At 32.2% G+C, this 7,726-nt stretch overlaps 1 pseudogene; it reads left to right on the plus strand.

Moving 5' to 3' along the window:
- Nucleotides 1–365: 365 nt before the first annotated feature.
- LOC128567824 (lys-63-specific deubiquitinase BRCC36-like) lies at nucleotides 366–1,233 on the plus strand (annotated as a pseudogene).
- The last annotated feature ends 6,493 nt before the right edge of the window (nucleotides 1,234–7,726 follow it).

Below are 7,726 nucleotides of genomic sequence, written 5' to 3' on the forward strand. Positions count from 1 at the left end.
GGAATGACCGTATACTAAAACAGCTGTTTTGAGATCATTCTATTAACCTTTTTAGCACTGTACCCATATCATCTTGAACTCATGCTAGTCTTTCATTGAAAGTCTTACTGTTACTTGTTAGGACCTATTTTTAATGTAATTGCCTAGTAATTATATCCATGGTTTTTATATTTAAAATATATTTGTTTTCCTATGTAAGGTGATTTTTTGAAATATATATTAACCAGTGACTTTAATCTACTCACTGAAATTATATATCGGTAGAGCATTCACACATGATTCACAATTTATGTAGCAATCACAAATCTTGCTCTAAATATTTTTAAATAGAAAGTGGGCCCAAAGCAGACGTGAGCAGGGTCGGACCAAAATGGCAGTGCAGGTGGTGCAGGCAGTGCAAGTGGTTCATCTCGAGTCTGATGCTTTCCTAGTTTGTCTCAACCATGCTCTGAGCACAGAGAAGGAGGAAGTGATGGGGCTGTGTATAGGAGAGTTGAATGATGATACAAGAAGTGACTCCAAATTTGGATACACTGGAACTGAAATATGCACAATTGCTGAAAAGGGAGAAACAGTCAAAATTGTTCACATTCATTCTGTCATCATCTTGCCATGTTCATAAGAGGAAGGACCGAGTAGAAATTTCTCCAGAGAGCTGTCTGCGGCCTCAGCAGAAGCAGAGAGGTTGGCTGAACTAACAGGTCGCTCCATGAGAGTTGTGGGCTGGTATCATTCCCATCCTCATATAACTGTTTGGCCTTCACATGTTGATGTTCGCACACAAGCCATGTACCAGATGATGGATCAAGGCTTTGTAGGACTTATTTTTTCCTATTTCATAGAGGATAAAAACACAAAGACTGGCCGAGTACTCTACACTTGCTTCCAATCCATACAAGCCCAAAAGAGCTCAGAGTATAAGAGAATTGAAATCCCATTCCATATTGTACCTCATGTCACCATCGGGAAAGTGTGCCTTGAATTAGCAGTGGAGCTGCCCAAGATCCTGTGCCAGGAGGAGCAGGATGCATACAGGAGGATCCATAGCCTTACACATCTGGACTCAGTAACCAAGATCCATAATGGCTCAGTGTTTACCAAAAATCTATGCAGTCAGATGTTAGCAGTCTTCTACAGTGGTTGGAGGACAGATTGGAGCAGAACTAACAACATTTGCAGGAGCTACAGTAGGAAAAGGAGGAACTTATGCAAGAACTTTCTTCTCTAGAATAAAGCAGGAGACAGAGTGGGGTGGAAGATGAAAATATCCATTGTAAAATTAATTATGCTAAATCAATTTTGAAGAAGAAAAAGTTGGATGACTCACATTATCCAGCATCAAGACTTACTACAAGGCTGTAGTAATCAAGATGGTATTAGCAAGTGAACGACACATAGATCAGTGGAACAGAAGAGAGAACCCCAGAAATAAATCCGCATGAATATGTCCAACTAATTTCAACAAAGTAATAAAGCAAGTCAATGGAGGAGCAATTGAATACCTATAGGCTAAAATAAATTAAATAAATAAATAAAGTGGACCTTAACTTAAACCTATCATCTTATATAAAATGTAACTCAAAATATATCGTGGATTTAAATGTAATATGTAAAACTATAAAACAGGAAAAATTTGATATTTGGGGCTTTATCAAAATTACAACCTTCTGTTTTGTAAAAAAAAAAATGAAGAGGAAAAAATAAGCTACAAATTGAGATAAATTTTTTGCAAACCATGTATCTGATCAATCTGAAATATATAAAGTGTGCTCAAAACTCCTAGATATTTATTCCACAGAAATGAAAACTATGTTGGCACAAAATCCTGTACACATATATTCATAGCAGTTACATTTGTGATAGCCCAAAATTGGAAACAACCCAGATGTCCTGAAATGAAAAGAAAGTATTGATACAACAACTTGGATGTACCTCAGGAGTATTATGGCGAATGAAAAAAGCCAATCTCCAAATGTTACATACTTTCTGATTGCATTTATATAACATTCTTGAAATGACATAATCATAGAATTAAAGAACAGATTAGTGATTGCCAGGGACAGAGACTGGAGAAGATGTGGGATATGTATGACTAAAGGGAAGACACAAGGAGTTCCTTCCTGTTGATGGGACAATTCTGTATCTTAATTGTGGTGTTAAGTACATGAATCTATACCTATGCTAACATTGTGTAGACAACATATAAAAAAAAGAATGCATGTAAAATTTTGTGAAACTGAATAAAGTCTAGTCTAGTTAAAAATAAATAAATAAATAAATATTTTTAACTAATTAATTTATAATAAGAGTACATATCATTTGAAAAGACCACAAATTAAACCTGAAAATTCAGAATGTGATGTGTAAAGTATTTTTTTGGCTTTTGTCTGAAATGATTTTAATTATGTTTATATATGCAGTAATTGTCAAGTCAGTTGAGATTTTATCTTATCTGGTTGATGTCTAATAATAGAAGAAGAAGATCAGGAAGGTTCTGTGTGGTATGGCTGTAGACAGACACATATACTCAATACCAAATTGAACTAGGAGTTTAACAATCAGAACCTACATGAGAAAGAATCTCAACTAAACTCAAGAAGGAGGGGAGAAGGGTAAGGGATTCAATAGCTTCCCACAAAATGGGTACAATGCACAATTACAGGAGACAAGTACAACTCTGATTTTTAGCTGTGTAAATCATATAATGAAATGGTCTGTACCATCATGTTAATCTGAAATTTAAAAAAAAGAGTGAGAAATGAATGATAAAATAATAAAATAAGGGTGCATATCATAATACTGTTAAGAAACATGTGAAATAAAGCAGTGAGCCAAGGCTTCGAAACTACCCAGTCAACTTCCAGTTGTGAAGTTACCTGTGTTTCCTCAAAAGGTTCACAATTCTGAATTTCTATGTAATTTTGCTCAAAATCATAAGGCAATGTAAATTTATGACATAAGATTCTTGCTACCTTTCTCCGGTTGATCTGCTCTCTTCTAGCTCAAAATAGACTTGCAAAAGTTTGGGTTTTCCTTGAGAGGTGACATAAATAATTTAGGTTACCAATCTCACATGAATCCTGTTGGTACCCAAAAAATTATGACATCCTAATCAAAATGACTTAAGCACTTATGTAATCTCTATATGTTTAGATCAATATTAAAATTAACATTTAGACCATTTAATATATTTTAGCAAATAGAGATGCTTTCTTTTTCTCTGCAATATTAGTCTAGTCCTTGTTCATTCAAATCACTGCTCAGTTTATTCCAATTTTTTGAGAAATATAAAATAACTTGTTAACAAACAGGAGATTTAATTTTGACCCAGCAAACCCCAAATTTAATTGTAAATGTGAAAGATGTGTTACCATACTAATGGCACTTAATATGCTATATTATCTTAGGTCGAACCATATGAATTTCTGCTATTTGAATATTTTTGGCAATGATCTAAAATAATAATTTCATATTTGGCTAAATATAATCAAAGGTACAGTTTACTGCAGAAAAACATTTTGTAATAAAATATTTCAGGACATATATTACATGTAGAATTGTGAAAAACAAACATCACTTTATTCTAGTTGTGTTTGAAAAATAATATTCTGGATTATTAGACATAATATAAAAATTTGGCTTTGTTACTTGCAGCATAAATTGGTATAATTTAAATACATTTCTTTCTTTCTTTTTTTTTAAATCACCTTTTCCTGGAAAGATCTTGACACTCGATGCCATAACATCTCCAAGTTTCAGGTTGTCAGACAGTCACATTGGCACCGTCAGGCAAAAGGCTAATGAGTCTGAGATGGTCCTAAAATAAGACTAAAACATTTGGAAGAGCTGGCAGATAGCATTAAATAAATGGAAAATAATCAGCTTTAGAGTAGTTTATTAGGAAAGAGGGCAAATTTTACTTGCAAATAGGCCATAGTTGGCAGTTTAACCTGAGCAGGTCTCTGAGCTATTGAAATCTCATAACAGTGCTTGGTGAATGCTTGCTCTTAAGCTTTGACATTTTATAATTAAGTTACTTACATTGTTTCTTTTGTGGATGCTGGGCTGTTTAAGAGATCAAACCTTCAAAAATGGCTAAAATTGGCTCTCAACTTATTAATTTAAATAAGTGTCATTAGCCTAAAATGAAATCAGCAAATTATCATTTGATTCACACTTTTCCAGCTTGACATCACATCTACCAAATTGTCTTTTTTTATTTTTTATTTACCACTTCAGGAAATATTTGTTTGAAAAATGATTACCATTAGACATCCTTATTCAATTCCCCCTAATTATGAGCGCTTGAATGGAATTGTAGTAGGTTACACTAAACAATTTTTGTTATGACCTTATATTTTAAAATTTTAACTGAGAGACAAAATACTGAATTTATTTGTGGAAAAATATAACCGTATCTATCTTACTAGGAAAAAGCTTTTACATTTACTCCTCATATAAAACTGACTCATTAAAATTTGAGAAAAAATTATTTAATGTATTTTTGTATGTAAAATTGGTAATCCAATTTCCAGTTACATAGAAAAACTATATAATGATTAAAAAGTCACAATTTAAAAATGCAAATTTTCTGACAATATATACTTAAATAGAGATATGACATTGTTTTAGAATTTCGCTTGATATGTTATGAGTAAAGTATCTTGGAAATAACTTGTATCAGTTCTACACCTGTAATTATGTGGAATTATGTTAATTAGACTAACTAGAATGTGTTGAACATTAATGATTAATGATTAAGAGAAGAAAAAAGAAGAGATTATAATAAGTCTAATAAAATTCAAATCTGATCTAGATTGAATATTTTTACACCAAATGAAAGGAGTTATGCCAATAAAGGGAATGATTACAAGCTAATAAAAATAGCAATAAGAATAATGATCGTGGTTTTGATTCTACCAGAAATTTCAAGCCATTGTTATCTCTACATTAAAGAGTTTTCAAGGTATTTGTACGCATGTCTTATTTGTTCCTCATAAGAATGCTTTGTAATGTTGCCTGTACTGGAAATTGAACCTCAAAGCTGAGACATCAAATTCACATGGCTTGCACATGTGGGATAGATTAGATTTAGTGTTCTTCTAAGGCAGCAATAGAAACACAATTAGCACAAACAATACTCCTGTGGTTCGAATATTTCTCCAAAACGCATGTGTTGCAAACTTAATTCCCTGTGTGTCAGCAAAGATGGAATAAATGGGTGAATGCCACTAGAGAAAGAGTGAGTTCCATGCCGTGGAAGCCAGTTCCTTAGTAAAGGATGAGTTTGGCTCCTTTTGGCTGTCTTGCTCTCTCTAACCCTGTCTTTCTGCTTCAAGAAGGACCTCAACAAATGCTGGCCTCTTGTTCTTGGACAGCTCAGGCTCCAGAACTGTGGGAAATGAATTTCTGCTTATTATAAACTATCCAGTCTTAGATATTCCGTAATAACAGAATAAAATGGATGAATACAGTTACCAGTATCATTTCTATAAAATAGTGATATGAACACAGTGCTAGTCTATATTTGATAATAAAGTAAGATCCATCTCATGTATTGGCTGTCTCCCTCTAAAGGGCCAAATTCTTTTCTTATTGAAAAACAAAGGTGTTTTCTCAGTTCCAGGCTTCAATTTCTTCTTTCTAGAACTCTCAGTTGCTTCAGATGAGCCATTCACTTTATAGTCCTCTTCCCAGTTGCTTAAATTGCCTAAATACCACCAGATGGTTGTTTTATACAAATGTGTCTAAGATGAGGGAAGTGAAGCTTTTCACTGGACAGCAGAATGTTTAAAAAACTGAAGCACAGTCTTAGACATGATTGCAAGATGGACTTTACCTAACAATTGCAATCAGTGTAACCTGGCTTATTGTACCCTCAATGAATCCCCAACAATAAAAAAAAAAAGTAAGGTGATTTTCTAGGGAGAGATAATTCTTTGCTTCCTTGTTCAGATGAAAAGAAAAGAAAAATTTTTACAAACAATTTTTGTTGTATCTCATCCTCTGTGGCCAATTACTAATAAATGGCAGTTAAGGATTTATCATATGACTTTTATATTCCCCACCAAGAGAATAAATGTTTTCATAATGTTTAGTTATATGAAACTACACAGTTGATATTTTTATAACATTATATATTTGTAGTCTTGAGAATAGAAGAAAAATTATGAAATGTTAAATTAATATATCTTATTTTTATTAGCCATTTTTATGGCAAGTTTCTTTGTCATCTGACATCTAAAAACTTTTGAAGCAATTAATAAAAATATTTCTGTCCTATTTCGCCTTCAATAATGAAGGTAAGAATTTTCAAGTTGGTCATTTTTATTAATGAGTGACCAAGAAGAATTATTTAATAATTTTGTATTAAAGAGAATATAAAATAAGAAAAATCCTTGAATAAACATAGCCATAGTTCTGTTAATAACCATACAGTTGGCTAAAGAGAGTACTTTGAAGTTGACCATAGTGACAGTCAGAAATGAGTCATGTAGCACTTTTTCTAGGACGAGTTTGTGAACTTACTTGTCAGAACTCAAAGCATTAATAGAAGAACTTTCTAGAAGCTCTCTCTTTAGAGATAATTTTGAAACCAGAGCCTGTCAATATCAATTATCTAACTTCTCACCATATGTATATGGAAGTAAAATTCTGAGGTAATAATGAGACTATTCCTGAAGAAAGAATATACATCTTTTTACCTGCCAATAAGCCAATGGGAAAGATACAATTTTTGTATCAGTTAACACTGTATCTTGGATATTTTAATCTGTCATCAAAATTATTTCCAGGAATTTAAATGGTTTCTTCCATTTACCACATATAAATCAATTAAATGACAGATTGAATTAAATTAATATACACGTACTACAATATGATAGCAATTCTTATTAGAACTCAGTGTTTCTAAGTGGAGGCAAGTTAAAGGCTATTGAAGTTCATGGTATCCAAGTACATTCTGTCTAAAATACCACAAAGTGAATATAAGAAATACTCCACGTAATGCTGTAAAATACTCAATAACTTCCTGAAAACAAAATTTATCTAGTCTATATACATTTCCACTGGAATATATTTTAAAAAACTGTGACATGGTTTTTGGAATGCTGACTATATCTTACATAAATGATAGAACAAACCATCACCTATAATTAGGATGGTTAAGATGGCAAACAACTTGTTTTCATTTTCATTCAATTTAATGTGCATAAGTTAAACAAATGGTCATTTTTAGTATATATGAATATTAACAGCATGCATATTCTATTATTTATTTCCCTTATAAGATTGGACAACACTGAAAATAGACATTGATCAATGCTGCTGTGAAAGATAGTTATGAAAGAAAATGCTTTTCCACAATGAGTTAAATTTTCCAAAATAGCACATATAAAAATGTCTCATTTCTCTGAAATACTAAGTAGTAATATATTTGACCATAATACTGATCAAAAAATTCAGTTTAAATATTATGAATCATTTTCATTGGAATAACCTAGAAAGTTATAAGAGTTCAACTCTATTACATCAAATAGAAAAGAAAAGTAATTAAACTTTGCCTCCAATGTTGTCTTTTTTAACTTCATTTAAGATTCAGTGTATCATCACCATTGTGTCTGAGATGAGGCTAGCGTGAATCTTCTCCATCTTTAGATGTAATGTAGCTATTAATGTCATAAGACATTAGGTAGGTCGTGGTCACATAAACATCTTTATATAAAGA

Source organism: Nycticebus coucang, chromosome 16 (assembly GCF_027406575.1).
Source record: "Nycticebus coucang isolate mNycCou1 chromosome 16, mNycCou1.pri, whole genome shotgun sequence".
NCBI lineage: Eukaryota > Metazoa > Chordata > Mammalia > Primates > Lorisidae > Nycticebus > Nycticebus coucang.